The following is a 21455-nucleotide window of genomic DNA, read 5'->3' as shown; positions in this document are numbered from 1 at the left end:
TCATATATATACAAATTGCACAGTACCATTCACAATTGCACAATAATATATAAACACACTGTACAGTACCAGTAACAATTGCAAAATCCTATAACATTCAGACATCATCTTTTGCGACTATGCACTCAATTATAGAAGTATAGGTCAGACAACATGGATCCTTTAAGATCGCGCTGACCATATGAGCACGGAAGGAGAGGGGGGTCATTATCGTACAATGATAGATCGGGGAGGCCGTTTCTTACGAGTCTTTCGGCGAAAAGGCATGTGTACATGCCACAATCAACTTCGATGGAACCCTGTTGTTGACATTCCTTATGAAATATGACGTCAGGAGCGCCGACAGGGATTTCGAGGATGTGCTCAAAATAGGACGCAAACCATTTGGCCTTTCCAAGACAAAAAAAAAGGGTTAATTAATTAAAACGAGTAGATAGTAGATGTTACTGTCGCGTGAATAAATAACTAAAAGACTCTGTTTACTGAGAAGAATAAAATAATACCAGCAGCTATGCCGCGTCCTGTGCCCCGCTGTGGCTCTACAAAGAGTTCCAACTCTCAAAACGCCGTTCCTTCAAATCAATCGATAGCAAATGCCAATGCCAATTACTATGTAACGGAATAAGTACATATCTACAAGTGTTGCAGGTTTGTGTATTTATTTTTTGCAGAAAGTGACGTATAGATGCGGATCCAAATGCCACATACTTCACAAAATCAGCTGTTACTGGATTATTCTTTCCATATTCCTGCATCTTATTGAGTACGTGCATCTGCATAGAAACAGAAAACAAGATAGCATCTTCAGTGAAGGCTAATAGTGAGCTTCAGCAAACAAGAAAGCATGTTCAGAAAACAAGATAGTATAGAAACAGAAAATAAAATAGATAACAACTAATATAATAGTGAAGGCATCAAACTCACCGCAACTTCAGTTCGCAAGAAAATACCCGGTTGACTAAATTTATGTACACCACAGCAATCGAGCTTATTAATTATATGGAAATATACATTAATCACCTAAATAAAACAATCAGCAAAACAATGAGAATTAGAATAATATATATATAATTAGATATGTATATAACAAGCTACAAGCGCTAACTACAATGCATAATCTGTGGCAGCACTAACCTCGTCGCGCGTCAGGCCTCCAAATAAGTAATGAAGGAGGACTTGACCGCTAACAGAAGGCGAATCTGACCCTTTTGTATCATCTTGTCATATAGGTCCCCTATAAAAAGAAAATTTAATTAATAATACGAAAGAAAAGAATTGCTGTCAACTTAAGGTAGAATATTTTGCCAAAAATATTCAATATTAACTAATCACTACATGTATAATCAGATTGACGAACTTTGTAATAGGTCGGGAAATTAGAAAATTTATTGCATCCTGCTCAACGTTGGGAATATTATCTCTTCCGGCGTAGTTGCGACGACGCTCAATAATTACCCCAGACTCCTCAACCGGCACAGGGACATCATCAATCTCAATAGCTGGTATTGCACTTTCTGACTGTCCAAGTTCAGCTTTAATTTCCTATATTGAACCAAATCACGTGCAAAAGTTATATTTTATATGATATAAGTTTATTCACACTACACTTAATCAAGTACATCATACCATAAGGACCTCCGCAATGGTCCCTGTCGCAGTATCTGATGCCTCTTCACCAGCTTCGGCCCCTCCGATCTTCAAAGGATGCCGTTGCTTTCTTCTATATTGGCGAGTCAAAGGACGTTCGCCCGGCATAAAATCAGGGGACATTCTCTTTTGTTTCCTTTCACGCCCTTTAAGTCATTGAATTCTTGAAGAAATGTCCCTTATTGCACTCTCGCCAACATCAACTCTCTGTTGGCTACTTTCTTCAACCGCTGCGCCTTGGCCACCTTGAGATGGATCAACACCGGCTCCGGCTCCGCCTCCGCCTTCTGCAGCAGCGGCTGTGCTGGCGCTAGATAGTTGTGCTTCAAGCTCTGCATTTTTTCTTTTAACATTACATTCTCCTCATCTAAGATTTTATTCCGATCTTCTAGTTTATTTAGAGCTCGCTCCAATTGATTCAATAAGGAGCTAATATTATTGCTACTTTCATCGCCAGTAGTTGTTGCCACGGGGACCGCTGCCTGTACCACTTTCGAGAGAGATGTACGAAAGGACAATATCACAATTTGACAAATAAACTCTAACAAAATAATATTTTCTACTAACTCAATTCAGTAATACCTGCTCTGGTAGGCTGCCACGTAACGTGGGCTTCAATATAGACATATCAGTAGGGCGGTAGGTAAATGTGGGTACAACCTGTCAAAAAGATAAATTTATTTAATAAGTATTATAAGAAAATTTTATAAAACTACATTCATTACAGAAATGGTTACTTTTGCAGGAGTATAACTCTGCAGCTTTGTTAGAAACTTCTCGTAACTCCGATAGGCTTTTGAACCCTTCCATTTTCTCATCCGAGGGATAGCCTAATCTCCGTCGGAATTACCCAACCCCTTTATATGCTCATAAGCCCAACTCTGCAAGTTTATCAAGAATTAAGATTATTATTATTATAAAAAAATTGTGCAAAAGATATTCTATTGACATACTAATTTATGATATTACTTACCAAAAATGCTATTGTACAGCCGTCAATATAGCCGCCAAGTCTTTCTTGGCCGCTATTCCGATGCTTCACACGTGGGGATGCTCTGGAGATCGAACTTACAAAATAATTACATACAGCATGACCCCAGGCATATTCTCCTATTCTATGTACATCATCTATATATCTATATAGTGGCTTCGGCACATTGTAGTGGCTGGTCGGAAAAAGGACGGTTGCAAATACATATAATATAAATATACGCACAAAATCAGCTGCCATCTTCTCTCCATTCTGACCAGTAATACTGTACAAAATATGTCTTAATTTCGACCTATCAGCATGCCGATAGTCACCATTGAAGTATTTATCAAGAGTGCTCGACTTTACACTCTTGTTCTGCCATTCTATTGGTTCCCCCTCTGCTGGCAGCCCTACCAAAATGGATATTTCCTCTGGACTAAAGGGAAGAAAGGTTTCTCCAATTCTAATACCCCTTCTCTCTTCGTCCCAAAAACTGAGAAGGGAATTGACTAACACAAGATCTTGTTTAATTGGAGGCAAGTCGAGATAAGAAAAGAATGGAGTGGTCTTCAGAAGTGCCATCTGTTCATCGGACATTATATCACGTAACGCGGGGCCAGCTGTTTGAATTCTGCCCGCAGTCTTCGGCAACTTTGAAACACACATTGTGGTGTGCAGATGATCTGGGTAACATCTGCACACAACAAGCTACATGATCGCCCTTTTAGCTTTCAATGACCTCTCCTTTTTTTCTCTGCAGAATGCGCAGATGTGCCTTCACCACTTGTAGTGCTTCTTGCCCGACTTGCTCTGGTTGAAAATATTTTCACCTCGCATTTTATGAACCAAGTACAGCACATGAATCTTCGTTCTGATAAGTAACGAGAAATTAGTGTTATATTTAAGCTCAAGAGTGTTCTTATTACTACTATTGACAAAAGATTGCTTCAAAACATACCCTATTTAGGTTATTAAGCTTTACAACTGTTCGATTATGGCCATAAAACTGTTCTAAACTAAAAAAATAGATAGCAAGTTTCTATTAGCTTTATAATGACCCATAAAGAGTAGATTGAATGCTAACTGTTCGACGTGTAAACTTGATAAAACTTTCATATTAAGCTTCTAAGAGGATTCTATTCTACTATGAGCAAAAGAATGTATGACACAATAAAGCTAGCTATTAAGAGTTTCTATTAAATATTAACCTTGACAACTGCTTATATTATGCCATTAAAGTGTTTTATTTACTATGACAAAAGAGTGTTGACAACATAACGCTAATAGAGTTTGTTTTTAACCTTTACACCAATATTCTATATATTTGTCATAAAAAGTGTTCTTATATCTACTATGACAAAACATGTGTTCAAACCAGTACACCTATTAAGCGAGTGTTTGTATTAAGATTTACAACTATATCTATTATGGCATTAAAACTGTTTCTAAACTAAAAAAATCGATAGCAGTTTCTATTAAGTTTATAATAACACAAGAGTTAATGATTGCAATGTATACATGTTCGCAAGTGTAAACTTGATTATAACTTTCTATTAAACGCTAAGGTCGTTCTATTTCAACTATGAGAAAGGGAGTGTGACACATAAAAGCGATAGCTATTAAGAGTTTTTTAACCCTTTACAACTGTGTTTTAATGCATAAAAAGTATATTAATTCTACTATGATCAAAGAGTGTTGACAACCATTAAAGTAATAGAGTGTTCTTCTTAAACCTTGACAACTGATTCTAATTAGCCAATAAAATTATTCTATTATACCTATTGACAAAATTTTCACAACCATAAAGATATTCAAAATGATTCTAATCACCTTTACAACTGTTCTACAAAGCCTTAAGAGTGGGTTTATTACTCTGACAAGCCGAGGCTTTGAAAGCATAAAGATAGCTATAAGAGTAGTTTCTATTTAACCTTTACAACTTCTATATATGGCATAAAAACTGTTATAAAAGCCTAAACTGATAGCACACTTCCAATATAAGCTTTAAGAATGTTTTACTTACGTCATACAGAGGTTAAGATGAGAATCATACATTTTACGCAACTGTAAATTCTGATAAATATTCTATTTGCTCATAAGAGCTGTCTATTCTACTATTGACAAAAGGGGTAAGATTGAATTAAGCTTTAAAACAATGACTAATATGCAACATATTGGAAGTTGCAGAAACATCTCCCAGATTTTCATCAATTATCAGTAATGTTCGTTCACAAGTATAGTTTTGAACTCCCATAATCTCACCAACTCTCATATATTGATTCCGAAGACTATAGAAACATGAAAAACTCAAAAATGCATGTGTACCGTGATCAATTCGAAAGAGAAACAATCACAATGACTCATATTCTTTCTTTCTCTTTTTTTCTTTGCCTAAGTTTCTGTACATCCCAAACCCTCCATTCCAAACTGGTCTACACACAAATGGAAACACGATAAACTAAAAATTTAACAGAACGATATCTACAACACTCAAGGTTTCAGGTATTCTATTATGCTCTAAGATGTTCAATATTCTGACCCATAAACTCCATATTGAGTTGTTCTATGTATGCGTTACAATTATTTATTATCCTAAATCTGTTATAAGTCTTACAACTGATAGTGTTTATGGTTGAATATTAAGAGATGTTTTATTAAGTCATAATGGGTAAGTTACAAATGATAATCGTTCGCAACTAATTAACCACTGATAAAAATATGTCATTAAGTCCTCAAGAGTATATCTAACTAATGACAAAGCGTGATATCACAATCAAAAATAAAGCCTCTACATAAGCCAGTGTATCTCATTACAGCCTGTGTAAGAGTGTAATCAATATATATTAATAAGAGTGTCAAATTTGTACAAGAATTATGTTTGCAAACACACGAATCCTATAAAAGTTATCTACTACAGAAGTGTTCATTATAAGTTTTCATAAGACTAAACCTTTATGGCCAACAAGTGGACAGATATGTAAATGGCCATACATAATATCTAGCAACATAATATAGGGAATTAGCAAAAAATTAATTTCAATTAAAGTATACCACTGAATATAAATAAAATGCTTTATTGTTTACAAAGCATGCACAATTAATGTAATATACCAGTGAAGTAATCCCTAAATAACACTGGATCAGCCTAGGTCGCGTGAGCACTCCGCAGCACGCACAAGAAGACCCTAGCGTGCATAACCCTAAACCCTACCAAAATATAAATTCTATATAAATTTAAAAATTTAGAAATAAAAGATACTAGAAATTCAAACTATCCCTGGTTGCAGTAGAATCCTCTGTTCGTTTGTGCCAATCTAGCTCGAAACAATCCATTTGGATGTCCACGACTGAAGGAATGCGTCACAACGAGTAACATGGGTTATGGACAGGGAAGCAGTGACAGACGGCGACTCCTACCAATGGGGAGAGTAGGCCGACGACCGAATTGGAACACTTCGAGGACGAGAGCTTTCGGACACCAGCATGTTGTGGAACGAGCGCGTTGCGCCCAACTTTGTCGACCTCTCATGTTGCAGTCATCTCTGCGAGCGAGAGCGAGAGAAAGAGAAAGGGGAGAGCGCGAGATGACGAGAGAGGTGACGAGAGAGGCGCGAGATCAAGAGAGAGGCGAGGGAGCGAGCGGGACCGAGAGAGCGAGCGGGACCGAGAAGGAGGTGTAGGGGAGAGAGAGAGAAAGAGATGTGTAGTAGGGTTTAGCTTTAGGAAGAAAAAATAAAAAGGGGAGTGAAGTTAGCTGCTACTGTGCTAGTGATCTAATAATAGCCGTTGGATCATACGGGTGTAGGATATACACCTTCCTATAGGAGTACAGGTAGACTTTTCCTTTCATGAGACTGTATCCTTACCTCATGCCCCTTATGAAACAGGAAATTTCCCTAGACATCCAGTATCTTATGCTTTAGAACCTAAAATACATCATTATGGTAAAAATGTGAAATCAAAAGGGAAAAAAATTTCTATAGAAAAATCTATTAAATTACAAGACGCTTCGAGTGGAAAGATTTTAAACATAGCAGCACATGATCCCCAAATATGGAATTAATAGTGTTGTTGATGTTTGGAAGGGCTTAATTTTAGCAGATTATATTGGAAGTATTTCTACTAATAGTGTAGAAGAAATGTATAAGTATCTAGAAACATATCTAGGAGAGTCAACAAAAGCTTAATGAGAATAATTTAAAGGAAAATACGAGCCTAATTTCAAACATATGCTAACCATAGGATGTAATCCTTATAATTTTACTAATAAAATACATTCTTTAATTAGAGGACAAGATCCTAATTCATGACACATAGACTTACAAAAAGAAGCATTAATAAGTTTAGAACAATTAAATATAGATAATTGGATGCATATTAAAAAAATTTTAAATGATTATTTTTATTATGCCAGCATTAGTGGCAATGCATTTAATAATGAAATAGGTAAAAAATTATTTAATAAATTACCATGAGCATTAGGAAAAGAAATAACAAAAAAATGGGAAGACTTACCTATAGTAAAACAGGACCCTAAGCACGAGGCCTCCGTGCTCCTGAGTCGTTTTCGATGATGGAATTTTCACATCGACGATCGGCTCTTGCTTAGACTTGATCTAGCGCATTTGAAGTTTACTAGAACATAATTTTGCGTTCTTTCAATATCATTTACCTAGTATCGAAAGTATTCAAAATTCTATAATTTTTAATGGTTGATATCTGCCGTTTTCAGATTTTAACGGTTGTAGAAGTATATCAAATCAGCAAGAATTTTAGTATAGAAAATTCTTCTATACTAGCTACAACAAGAATCTATATTCGTATCAAATTTTGCTATATCACCACTTTTATAGGATTTTTATTTTCAGCAATTTAACATTATAGATTTTAATCCTTTTCGATCATAGGTAATATGATATTCGAAAATCGCAAAAATTATTTTAGAACTTCAATGGCACTAGATCAAGTCTAACGGAGCCAATCGTCGATTCTGAAAAATTCCTCTCGAAAACGGCTCAGGAGCACGGGGCCTCCCGTGCTCTGAGAGACAGGCAGCCCTGCTCTATATATATTATTATAGAGAGAGAGAAAGAAATTTGCTGCGGTGGACGACGTTGAGATGACGGGAGAGAGCGAGGTGGAGTATCTTGTGAGGAGGTTGGGGATCAGAACGTATTCGCGAGTGAGGGAATAAGGCGGAAGGCGAGTGGGGTTGGTATTATCGAGTTTTCTGCCGTTAGAAGTTCTCTTTGATCATTTTCACCCATTTGAACATACTATTCAAACCAAGCACTCCCTCAACCCTAAAGAACCACTATTAATCAGAGACTACTATCATTCTAATCGCACATCTTTTATAATGACCAAAAATTCGATAGCATAAAATGTTTGATAATATCGATAGCATAGTAGCATAATTCTCCACACACACACACACACACACAGAGAGAGAGAGAGAGAGAGAGATAGAGTGAGAGCTAGCGTGCTTCTGGGATTACTTAGCCTTCCGTGCTTTCAGTTTGTTTTTCATGTTGGGACTTTCGAATCGTCGATCGGCTCCGTTAGACTTGATGTAGAGTATTTGAAGTATCTAGAAAATAAATTTTGCGATTTTTCGATATTATTTGCCTAGTGATCGAAGTGGCTCAAAATCAATGGTTGAAAATTAAAATCTTACAAAATGTGATGATATGACATTAAAATTTTAGATCAAAGTTATTGATCTTGTTTTATATAGTATAAAAAATTTTCTATCAAAATTTCATGTGATTTGGATATTTCTACACCGTTAAACTTGCAACCGGCTCACCACGGCCGTTAAAATTATTGATTTTGAGCCCCTTCGATCACTAGGCAAATGTTATCGAAAAATCACAAAATTTATTTTCTAGGTACTTCAAATACTCTAGATCAACTCCAACGGAGCCGATCGTCGATTCGAAAGTCCGAACATCGAAAACAACTTGGAAGCACGGAGGGCTCCGTGCTTCCATACGGATACTAGCCCACTCTATATATATATATAGAGTGGGTTGGTATGCTTATGGAAGCACGGAGGCTTCCGTGCTTCAAGGTCGTTTTTCATGTTGCGACTTTCGAATCGTCGATCGGCTCCATTAAACTTAATCTAGAGTATTTGAATTATCTAGAAAATAAATTTTATGATTTTTCGATATCATTTGCCTAGTGATCGAAGGGACTCAAAATCAATAATTTTAATGGCCGTAGTGAGCTGTTTTCATGTTTAACGGTGTAGAAATATCCAAATCACGTGAAATTTTGATAGAAAATTCTTTATACTATATAAAACAAGATCAATATCTTTGATCTAAAATTTTAATGTCATATTATCACGTTTTGTAAGATTTTAATTTTCAGCCATTGATTTTGAGCCCCTTCGTTCACTAGGCAAATAATATCGAAAACTCGCATAATTTATTTTCTAGGTACTTCAAATACTCTACATCAAGTTTAATGGAGCTGATCGACGATTCGAAAGTCGCAACATGAAAAACGACCTGAAAGCACGGAAGGCTCCGTAATTCCAGAAGCATGGTAGCCTCACTCTATGTGTGTGTGTGTGTGTGTGTGTGTGTGTGTGTGTGTGTGTGTGGAGAATTATGCTACTATGCTATCGATATTATCAAACATTTTATGCTATCGAATTTTTGGTCATTATAAAAGATGTGCGATTAGAATGATAGTAGTCTCTGATTAATAGTGGTTCTTTAGGGTTGAGGGAGTGCTTGGTTTGAATAGTATGTTCAAATGGGTGAAAATGATCAAAGAGAACTTCTAACGGCAGAAAACTCGATAATACCAAGAGCTTCATACTATCGATAGTATCGTAGCCAGACTCTCTATCTCTCTATAGAGAGAGATAGAGAAAGAGTGGGCTACTATACTCTTTTGACTATAGAGTCTTTCGTACTCATATATTGTTTTCAATGATGGAGCTTTCGAATTGAAAATCCACACTGTTAAATTTGATCCTAATTATTTGAAAGTTCCAAAAAATGAATTTCGTAATTTTTCAAAGTTATAATAAAGTCCATCAAAGGGACATAAAATGAACGGTCAAAATCAAATGACGTCCTAAAAATGGATGATCAGATACTTCAATTTAAGATCGGAGTTATTGATTTTTCTCTTTATAGTCAATAGAATTTTCTACCCAAATTCAACTGATTTCGATTCTTTTACATCATTAAACTAGCAAGTATTCCATATCGGCCGTTAAAAATTATCAATTTTGATATCTTTTGATCATAAGGTAAAATATTAAAAATTATGAAATTTGATTTTAGAAGTTTCAAATGCTCTAGATAATGTTTACTAGTATGGATCGTCGATTCAGAAGCTCTATTATTGAAAACAACTTATGAGTACGAAGGTAATCGTACTTATAAGAATAGTAACCAAACTCTCTCTCTCTCTCTCTCTCTCTCTCTCTCTTCTCGCGCCAGTGAGTATTCAAACGTGTGGTATTCTCATTTGGCTCCAAGGGATCTTCATGTGGGAATGAAATTGCGCTCAAAGCTACTGCCGAGTACTGAAGTTTATTCCCCTCAGTATGTAGCGCGTCAATTTAGATTTGTACAACCGATTCCTGCTCCAGCCAAATTCTTTACGGCCAATACGGCCGTTAATCGACTTTCCACCAAAAGTATAGCCGAAGCTGACCGGATTTCGGCCATGGGGAACCGCCTTCGGCGGTTCTTCAAATTAGTAAGCTTCAAGCCGAATTATACAGGTGTAGCTCTTGCCGGCTATGCCACGACTTGGGATAAGTTTACTAATCGAATTTTTGATTTGTCTATGCTTCGGGCGTATCACAAGACTATTCATCCATTTGGTAAATCTTTTACTAATTACCTATAATCATTCTTCTTTAATATGGCTTTTGCTTATCTTCATTTCATATACAATGGTAACTCCTAGCATAGATTCTCCAGTTGATACCGCTGCTCCATCTGCACCAAGGAAAGAATAGGAAGAGGATTCCGGTCATGATCCCGATGCTCCCCTTTCTTCTTCTACGGTAAATTTTACTCTTTTCATCTCGATTTTCCTTCCCTTTCATGCTTTAGTGCTTATCTATATTTTTATCCACTTCATATGTAGCCAATTCCATCCTCTTCATCAGTCCCAGCTTCAGAAAAACGACCGATGGCACCTGAACATTCTACTCCTCCGCCGCCTCCAAAGAGGCGCAAGTCGGTTGCTAGGAAATCGCAGTCTAAGAGAGTCGAAGGTATTTCTTCGACTGATATTTCAAAGAAAAGAGCCAAAGACATACCTTCGGCTGATATTCTAGAAGGAGGAGCTGAAGAAACACCTTCAGCTGATGTCTCAGACAAGCCTCTGTTCCTAATGAGCCCGTCACGATTGAGGTAAGTCAATTCGGTTGGCTAAGTATAAACTTTCTTTTGTTTCAATTCATTTATCATTTCTCCTTAATAAGCAATCATCTCCTGAAGACACTTCAAGAGTCCGTTTTTCTTCTTCTTTGAGGACGCAGATTGATAGACAACTCCATCGAGAGGCTCGTCTTGAGAAGAAGCGAGAAGCAGAGAAGAAACGGGCTGCTCAAGAAGTGAGCAAGGAGGTGCCGACGAATGATGTGACGCCACACTTATCTACTCCAACGACAATAACAGAGAGGGCAGCAGATGCCGGCACACCTTTGGAGGAGGGTGTTAAAGAGACAGGCACAACATCCCATTCAACTCCTGAAGCCTCAGCCCTTGAAATTGAAGACCCTCTTTCTGCAACCCTTCATGCTCTGTTAGTTTCGAGCCCCAACTCCAACGAGGGAGATGACTCATCAACTTGTTATGTCAAATCACACTCATCAAAAATTTGATGAGTGTTTGAAATTGTATAGTTATGGTCTCCCATCCTTGGCTCGAAATTCAGAGCAATTTGATCGGCTATGCGCGTTTTTATTTGACTTAGCCGATCAGCCAGATATTCCCTCCACTGGCAAATGTTTTGTAGAGACTTTGTCGTCTCAACTTTCTTATTTTTTATCTCGGCAGCAATCTTTAGCTACCGAATTTTTATCTTTAGACTGCCGCTGCCATCAAGTCGATCACTTCAAATCGATAGTTCCTTAAGTGGCGACTCCAATAACTAACCTGAGCTGAGAAGATCAAGCCTTAGAAAACCAAGAATTGGCTTTGCAGCAGCGAATTTCAACTCTTAAGGAAGAATTAGTTGCGGCCGAATTGGCTCTGGCTCGTACTTTTGAGCGTCCACTCCTTTTGCAAGATCAACTAAAGATCAAGAAGAACGAAGGGATGAAACTTCAAGAAAGACTTTCTCAACTCTATAAGGTGCATCCCTTAATGAAGCGCAAAAGGAAAGCAGCCGAAATTGCTCATGTCAATTTAATAGCCGAATGGAATCAACTGAAAGACTTACCGTCATGATTCGGCTTATTAATTGTAATATTCTAACTTTAATTTTGTTCATTTTTTCACATGGATGAGTAAATATCTTTTTAAATATTTTTCATTAATTGGCTTCTTATTTTCTAACTCATCTATACTCTTTAAATAATATGCATTCCCTTTTGTAACTCTGTTAACTTGAAATGGTCCTTCCCAATTTTGAGACCATTTTTCATATGCTCGGTCCTTTCGACCGATTGGAAATATTAATCTAAGAACCAAGTCTCCGACTGCGAAAGACTTAGCTCTAACTTTTTTATTGTACGCATTGCGCACTCGGCTCTGATAAGCTTGTAAATGATCTACTCCTATCAGCCGAATTTCATTCGTTTCTTTCATTCTTTCATTCATTAAACTTTTGTATTCATCAGCCGTCAACTCTTTTTGTTTTTCTACTCTCAGAAAAGGAACTGTTATTTCGGCTGGTACTACGGCCTCATGACCATACACTAATTAAAACGGCGTCATTCCTGTTGCCATTTTTACTGAAGTTCGGCATGCCCACAGTATTTTGAAGAGATTTTCATTCTATTTCCTTGGATGTTTTTCAATATGCCGCTTTATGAGATTTATAATTAGCTTATTTGCTGTCTCAGCTTGTCCATTAGCCTGAGCATAATAAGGAAATGAATGAAGTAACTTGATCTTTCTGGATTCAATGAACCGAACAAATTGTTCTCCAGTGAACATTCTTCCTTGATCGGTCGTAATCGTCTTTGGGACTCTAAAACGATGAATTATAAAGTCTTCCACGAAATCGATGATTTCTTTTTGGGTGACTAATCTAGCGGGTTTTACTTCTACCCACTTAGTAAAAAAGTCAACAACCACTATTAAAAACTTATGACCAATCGAAGAATTCGACTGAATTTCACCAATTAAATCCATAGCCCAACCTCGGAAAGGCCAAGGTTTAATTATAGCGTATATCTCGAAGGCAGGAACTCTCTGTACCGAGCCATGGAATTGACAATCTTGGCAACCTTTAGCATACTCTATGCAGTCTTGATGCATAGTCGACCAGTAATATCCTAAGTGTCGAATTGTCCATCTTAATCTTTTTCCTGCTAAATGAGCTCCACATAAACCCTCATGTGTTTCTCCCATCACTAATAGAGCTTCTTCAGGTCCTAAACATTTCACTAATACTTTTTCGGCTGTTCTCTTGTAAAGTTGTCCATTCAAAAGATAGCAATAGCCGAGTGCTCTTCTTCGAATATTATAGTCGGCCCGTTTAATGGGGTCTTCTAAATATTCAATTATAGACTTCCTCCAGTCTTCTTTGGCCTTTATGGGAGCAATTATTGGCTCTCGTGTATGAACCGATGGTAATAATCTTCGTTCTATTTTCACTAGACCCTTTTTCGGCTCTTTATACCCCGAAACCGATTGGGCTAATTCATTAGCATGTTCATTCTCTTCTCTTGTTAGATGCTCAAACTCAACTTCTTTGAAACTGCAGAGCAGTTCTAATGTCTTTCTCAAATAATTTTGCAAATTTCGGTTTTCACATCGGTATTCTCCGTTCACCTGTTTAATTACCAGTTGTGAATCACCGATGATCTTGAGTGAGCAAACTCCCATTTCTTGTAGAATTTCAAGGCCAATTATTAATACCTCGTATTCGGCTTGATTATTGAAACAGTAGAAATCAAATTCAAAAGCGAACTGATAAGTGTATCCTTCAGGAGACTGTATAACTACTCCAGCTCCTGCGGATTCGCTGTTCTTGAGCCGTCAAAATAAAATATCCAAAGTTGATAGCGGATTAAATTTTGCTTCGGCTCTTCGAACTCAACACATGGATGATCAGCCAGAAAATCGGCTATTGCCTGTCCCTTAACAGCCTTTGCTGGGACATAATTGAGAGAGAATTCGGATAAGGCCAACATCCACCTTCCAATCCGTCCTCTCAATACTGGCTTAGATAACATATATTTTACCAGGTCGGTTTTGCATATTACCGATACTTCGGTTGGTAAAATATAATACATTAATTTTGTACAGGCGTAATATAAGGCCAAACATAACTTTTCGATTGTCGAATATCATTTTTCGGCATCTAACAATCGCCTGCTTAGATAGTAAATGGCATGTTCTTCCTTTTCTTCATTATCTTGAGTCAATAAACATCCTAAGTTTTCTTCTGCAGCCGAAATGTATAACTTCGCCGGTTGTTCTTGTTTAGGGGGCATAAGGACTGAGAGATTTGTTAAATATCTTTTTATATTTTCAAATGCTCCCTGTTGTTCCTCTGTCCAAATAAACTCCTCCTTATTTTTGAGCCGAAGTAATGGAGTGAAAACTCCTATTCTGCCGACTAAATTTGATATGAATCGCCGCAAATAATTAATTTTTCCTAGCAAACTTTGTAACTCCTTTTTGTTCTTTGGCGGCGGCAATTCTAATATAGCTTTTGCTTTGTTTTTGTCAATTTCAATCCCTTTTTTATGTACCAAGAATCCTAGAAAATTCTCTATGGAGACTCCCAAAACACATTTTAAAGGGTTCATTTTCAAATTATATTTTCTCATTCTTTCAAAGGCAAATTTTAAATCCGCCCAATGATCGACCTGTGATTTGAATTTTACAACTATATCATCGATGTAAACCTCCAGCATCTTATCGATCAGATCATGAAAAGAAAATTCATTGCTCTCTGATAAGTAGCCCCGGTATTTTTTAAACCAAACGGCATAACTAGCCATTCAAAGGTCCCAATAGGCCATGGGCATCTAAAAGCCGTTTTAGCTACATCTTCTTCAGCAATATAAATTTGATTGTAATCGGCATGTCCGTCCATAAAGGACTAGATTTCAGTCCCGGCATTTTTTAAACCAAACGGCATGACTACCTATTCAAAGGTCTCAATAAACCCTAGGCATCTAAAAGCCGTTTTAGTTACATCTTCTTCAGCAATATAAATTTGATTGTAACCGGCATGTCCGTCCATAAAGGACAGGATTTCATTACCGGCTGCCAAATCCACTAACATATCGGCTATTGGCATTGGATACCCGTCTTTGGGTGTAGCCAAATTCAAATTCCTAAAATCAATGCAAACTCTAAGCTTACCATTCTTTTTTGTACTGGAACTATATTGGATACCCAATTAACATAGCGGGCCGCTCTAATAAAACCGGCCTTCAAAAGATTTTCAATTTCATTTTTGATTTGAAGTACAATACTCGGCTCGAACCTACGAGCCGACTGCTTATAAGGCTTATATCTTTTTTTAATCAGTAGCCTATGTTCTACAATTTCTAGGCTCAATCCTGGCATTTCTTCATAACTCCAGGCAAAGCAGTCTTTGTATTCTACTAGCAATTCTCTTAGCTTCTCCTGTTGTTGAGCCGAAAGTTTAGCGCTGATATAAGTCGGTCGTTTGTCTTTATCGGATCCCAGGTTTACCTCTATTAGTGGGTCCTGAGTCTCTAATTTTTTGCTACCGACTTTAATAGGCGATTCATCCATATTTAATTCAGTTGTTTGCCTCTTTGGTTCATCTGATATTTCTTTATCAGCCTTGATGGCCGATTTCACCAACAACTCACTGTCGGCCAGTTTAGCCGTCTTGCAAAATATTATCTCATCGACCTGTTTGGCTGAATCATTTTCGTAGCCGACCTTGTTGGTCGGCTCATTCAACCGAAGCTTTTCTAGAGCTTCGGTTCCTGATCCCTGACGTTCCATTTTAACCAATTTGGTGGCTCCTTGGTTGCCACCATAGCTTCCTCATCTTTCATGAGGATCAGTTGTACTCCTTCGTCAGTTACCCTTACAAAAGATATTGATTTGGGTCAACATCGGCCCAATTGATGTGGCCGATACCTTCTACATTAACGTCCACCATTTGGGGCCGACCCTCGGCTCGGATTTCTTCTACTTTGTCTCTTATCGATTGGAACAGCTTTCCATGTAGCGTTGAGGGTACACATTCATTGGCATGAATCCAGTCACGCCAAAGTAACAAATTGTAATGGCTATCTACATCAACCACAAAAAAATGTTGTTTTTAAAGTTTTCGATCCTCCCGTAATTTCGGTTGTGAGCACTCCTTTAGCTTGTTGACCGCTTCCGGTGAAGTCGGTCATAATTGTGTCGGTAGGCTTCAACTCGTCTTCACCCTTGCTCAATTTGTTGAAGAACAAAGCAGGCATGACGTTGACCATCGCTCCGCCGTCCACCATGACTCGGCCAACCGGTCGTCCCTCTATTAAGACCCTTATGAATAGAGGCCTGACGAATCTTGTTTGCATAATTGATGGTTTTTCAAAACCACCGAATCGGCTGGCCTCGCATCTTCCAGCTGCAATTGGGCCACTGTGAGCCCAACTTCCTCATCCACTACCTCCTCGTACTCGGTATATTCTGCTTTGAACAATTGTGGCAGAGTATATACCATATTCACATCGGCTGGACCTTCATCAGCCGATTTTTCTTGAATCCTCTGTTTCTTTTCTTTAGACTTTTTTGCCGTTTCGACTGAGGAGTCACTTTCCATTCGTGCCTTTCTCTCCTTAGGAGGCCATTTTTTTCGCTTCATAATTGTCTCGAGAGATGCTATTTTCTCCTCTAGCTCTCTTCGAGTTATCTTCTCTTCTGGTTCGGCCGTGATCGGCCGTTCTATTTTTGACTTCAACCAAAGAATGGGCACTGAACTGCCCGTCTCATGATCATTCCGCATTGGACGAAAAGGATGTGGTGGTTCATTGGGTCCTCTCCACACGTTCAATCTTATCCCTTTCGTTTCCTCATAGTGCTGCTTTGCCTCAGTTTGCAGCCTTTGCTGTCGACGTTTTTGTGTTTTTGTTAACATCGGCCTTTGCCACTTGGCCGATGGTTTGACTTCGTGCCATTGATCAACTGGCACATTTGCCGGTACTTCCACCATTCTTAAATGATTTTTCAAAATTTTCCTTCTTTCCCATGGTCTCGGCCACGATTGTATGCCGAGCTCATTGACCAACCTCCGACCGAGGAATTCTATATCACCCTCGATCATTGCTTCAAACTCCGGTTCTGATCTCGGCCTGGCTTGATGTTGCCAATGTGATCGATACCTAGGAAATCTTTGTTTGGAGCCGAATGATTTTTCTGGATAACTCTATCGGCTATTGTGTTCGTTTCTCCTGCTGTTGTAATAGTCATGCAGGACTTTCTGCATCAACAAGTCCTTCTTGTTCTTCACCGAGTCGACTTCTGGCTCGTACTCGTTGGAGGCTTCATCTGAGCCATCCTCCGACTTGTTATCTTCTTCGGGAATTTCTTCCCATTCCTCAGGAAACGCCATGAACTCTCTCCATTCATTGTGCGTTTTCTTTTCATTGATGATTGCTTCCTAATCTTTTTTAGTCATTTCGGCCTTGCACCTTATGCAAAGCCGAAGAGTTCTCTTGGTGTAGGCGATGCTTTCAACGGTCTTCTTGTCTGCGACTGCCTTCCCTTTGACGTCCACCATATTAACCTGTGATGGAAATGGATTCTTATCAATTTTCAGATTTTTATTTTCTTGTTCGGCAAATATGAGCCGACCTTCATTTATTTTTTTTTGAATTTGCCTCTTAAAGGGAGTACACTCGTTTGTCTGATGGCTCCATGAATGGTGCCATTTACAGTATTTTCTCTTTTTTAACTCTTCCTACAACAGAATTAGGTTATAGGGACACATGTTTTGGGACACTTTTGTGTAAGTGTCCCATTTATGCCAAAACTTAAAAAAAAAAAATCTACTAATGCCTAAATATAAAGCACAATCTAACCAAAAATAAAAGGTTACTCTACTCAACCCATCCTACCTAGTCCATTTGGCCTGATTACAAATAAAAAAAAAAAAATCGATTATCATCTCCCCTCCTCCCTTACTCAATCTACTGAAATTCTAGACGAAGAGCCCTTCCCTCTCGTCCTCCTCTGCCACCGCAGCCAACGAGGTAGAGTTCCAGCAGTTGCTAAATTTTTAAATAAGTGTTGGTAAATTAGCAGCACTTTTTTTAGGCTAGAGCGACACTCTTTAACTGTCACTATATACCTAGCGACCCCACATATAGCAATATTTTTTAAAAGTGTCGATAATTTAGCCAGCAGCACTTTTTTTGACCTGTACCGACATTTAAAAGTGTCACTATAGACTGTTTTTGTTGTAGTGTCTTTTAACAACCGATCAAAAATCAAATCGGTCTTTGATACATCAAATGAATAAGTATATGCCGAAACTCGTGCTTTTGCCTCGCTTGATTTAGCAGGCTTTAACAAAGCACACTTATATGGTTGGCAGCCTTTTACCATTTCCGCTACATAAATTTCGGCTTCATCAGCCGAATCATCCGTTTCTTCATACATATTTGGCTCCTCATGAGCCGAAGATTTTTCAAGGAAAAAGATACTCTTTTCTTTTCCTTTGTTTCAATCTTTGTTTCGGCTCCATCTGGGCCGATCCTCGTTGTTTCCTTTTCGGAATTGCTCATATTGAGCAACCCAAACTCCCAAATTGAATAGATTTGAAAAATACTTATCTTTGAAATGATCTTTTATCTTGAAGTGTAAACCGTTAAATGCCATCTTGGCGAATTCTGATTCTGGCATCCTTACAAAATAATGGCTTCTGGCCGTTTTGAATCAGTTTAAGTACTCTTCAACTGATTCTCCTGTTCTCTGTTTAAAATGAGCAAGATTAGCTACCGACAATTCTGGTTCTAATCTGTAAAATTGTTCATGACACTTTCTGTAACGTATCGAAACCTCCATAGTGATTATCGAACTTTGGCCAAATTGGTTAAAATACCGAGAAAAATGGATGAACAAAGTCCGGTTGACATTCCAACAATGTTGGAAGGGTGAAAATCGAGTCCCGAGAGTGTTAAGCAAGTTTTAGCATTGCTCGGCGCGATTTAAAAGTGAACAATGCAAAAGAAATAGTTGCGTATGTCCAATTAAGCATTCTAACAATGTTGGAAGGGTTAAGAAGGAGTTCTAAAAGAGTTAAAAGGGTTTTAACATCGACCGACGGGAAACAGAATCGAAAACGGCGCAAAATCAGCATTCTGGGCAAAGTGTACCGGTACAACCATCGAGTTGTCACCGGTAGAGCCCTGCAGACCGACAAGAGTTTGCTCTCAGGTTTGATTTTTCATGGAAATGTACCGGTACACCCCTGGTGTGTACCGGTACACTTTGGTAAAAATCGAGAACCTTGCTCTCGGGTTGCCTCTGCGCAGAAAATGTAGCGGTACAAAATCCCGTGTACCGGTAAACTTTGGTCTGGCAGCACCAATTTGGTCTGCTGCAAATAAAAAGAAATGGGGCCCTAGATGCAATTGTAGCACCTTATAAAACACCCCAACACCTCTCTCTCCCTCTCCTACAGCCAACACTCATCTCCCTCTCATTTTTCTCTTTCCTCTCTAGAAATATCTCCAAGAAGCAAGGAGAGGAAAGAGAAGAAGGGTTTTTGAAGGAATTTTGGTGGTTTTGAAGGCTTGATATCTCTCCTACAAGGTGGACATTGGAGAGCTTTGGGCTAAGGTGAGGTGTTTTGTGACAATAGGTTTAGGGTTTGGTTTTAAGCCCTAGAAAACTAAGTTTTGATCTTCTCTCATGCATAGAAACCTAGTAATGACTTAGAACGCATGAAAACCCTAGTTTTCTTCAAGTGCTCTAATGGTGAATTTTTAAGGTTTGCATTCTAAACTCTAGAAATGATTTAAATAGTTCTGAATGAGCTTCTAGATATTGGACAAGCTTTCTTTTGTTTATTTTAGAGATCAAAACCTAGGATTGAGCAAATGGTATTGTTAGGACATAGAATTTGGGGCTTTTACCCTAGAGAGTTTCTAAGACAAATTGATCTTGTAGAAACCTAATTAGGGGTATTCCCGACGCGTGGGACAACTCCGTTTGACATTACGAAAAGGTTTAGATAAAGTTATTGAGAAAAAGCCTAATTTGGATTCGTTTTGCCCCAGGCGAAAAAGTAGGGCTTCAAAAATTCCAAGAAATTCACCGTAGTACCTTTGCAACCATACAAGGTGGATGGTGCATACCAAAGAGGATGGTGCATACCAAAGATCTCGAAATTTCTTTTATGTCTAAAGTGTCATATTTGAGCATTTGTATGTATTGAGCATATTGCAAGTAGGGTTATTATAAGCTTCTTATTGCATGTTGTGAGTTCAAATGTATGTGAAATACAAGTGAGAATTTATAAACCCTATGAATGCATGAAAAATGACAAAAACTTAGTGGATTAGAGAACAAGTGTGACATGTTGACATAAAGGTAGTGAGTGACATTGAAGAGCCAAGAACACTAAAGTTGAACAATTAGAAAACAAGTGTGACATGAGTAGATGAGTACCAAGAACAAAGTAGTGTGTATGACACTAGTGTAAGTCAAAGAATGCAGGTGAAAATCGAAAGTAACATTATGACATTATGACATAGCAACCTTAAAGTTAAGGGTCATATGTGCATTATTTTATTATAGTTAAGGAATTGATTGAACTTGACATCTTTATAGTTAAGGATTGGATCATACTCACCTGTAAGTCCTTGCTCGAGGGTGGTAACTCCCCCTCGGGCGATGTGCTCCAGAGTTGTCATCACTGGTCGTAGTAGTCTCCCCAGAGGACGGTCCCGTCGGGCGTAGTAATCTCCCCGATACTTTGGATTTGACTTGGTGAGTCTCTTGAGGGCGAAACCTACGGGTTAGCCAAGAGATTGGGTAATGAAAATATGATCTTGCATTCATCATGAGTATTCTATCGAGCATTGCATTACTTATTGTTCAGGCATATTAGCTGCATTTGTTTAGTTGGTTACTATCTATCTGTTCTTCTATTATGCCTGATTTAGACCTAGTGGGAAAGTCGGCGTGGTTGGTTGCCGAACCCACTAGGAACTTTGTTGTAGTTCTCACACCCCATTTTTCACAGAGCCGGGACCGAGCGAGCCAGCGGACGACCGCGGTAAGGGCATCGCGCCCCAGATAGAGACCACCCGAGATGGTTTCATATTTTGTAGTTGCATTCCCTTTACTATCATCTTTTGTATTTGATGATTCTAGATGCTTATGAGTACGATGTAAAAGATATTTACTTTAAATGTCAAAGGTTATATTTTGGAGCATTGTGATGTAAAAAGAAATAATGAAAGAGCATGTAAAGTAACTTGATTAAAGTAGTATACATGTATGTGATTTAAAGTTAATCATATTACTTGTTGAGGTTTAGTTTAGTACTTTCACTTTGGCTATTGCTTGCCCTCGTGCAAGCCATTTTGTATGCTTCCGCAAGTGCTAATTTTATACTCTATCTGTACCTGTTGTTGACCCTTGGGCGGACAAGAGAGGCTCTATCCGTTCGGCGTCTGTTCGACGCGCTC

At 38.3% G+C, this 21455-nt stretch overlaps 1 long non-coding RNA gene across 1 annotated transcript; it reads right to left on the bottom strand.

The window, feature by feature from the left end:
• LOC109717850 lies at window positions 708–1166 on the bottom strand. Its single transcript, XR_002218323.1, has 3 exons — window positions 1135–1166; window positions 925–1020; window positions 708–773 (listed from the first exon to the last, which is right to left on the bottom strand). It is a non-coding gene; the product is annotated as an uncharacterized LOC109717850 (long non-coding RNA).

This window comes from Ananas comosus, linkage group 11 (assembly GCF_001540865.1).
Source record: "Ananas comosus cultivar F153 linkage group 11, ASM154086v1, whole genome shotgun sequence".
Lineage (NCBI taxonomy): Eukaryota > Viridiplantae > Streptophyta > Magnoliopsida > Poales > Bromeliaceae > Ananas > Ananas comosus.
This window is presented reverse-complemented; position numbering and strand designations above follow the sequence as displayed.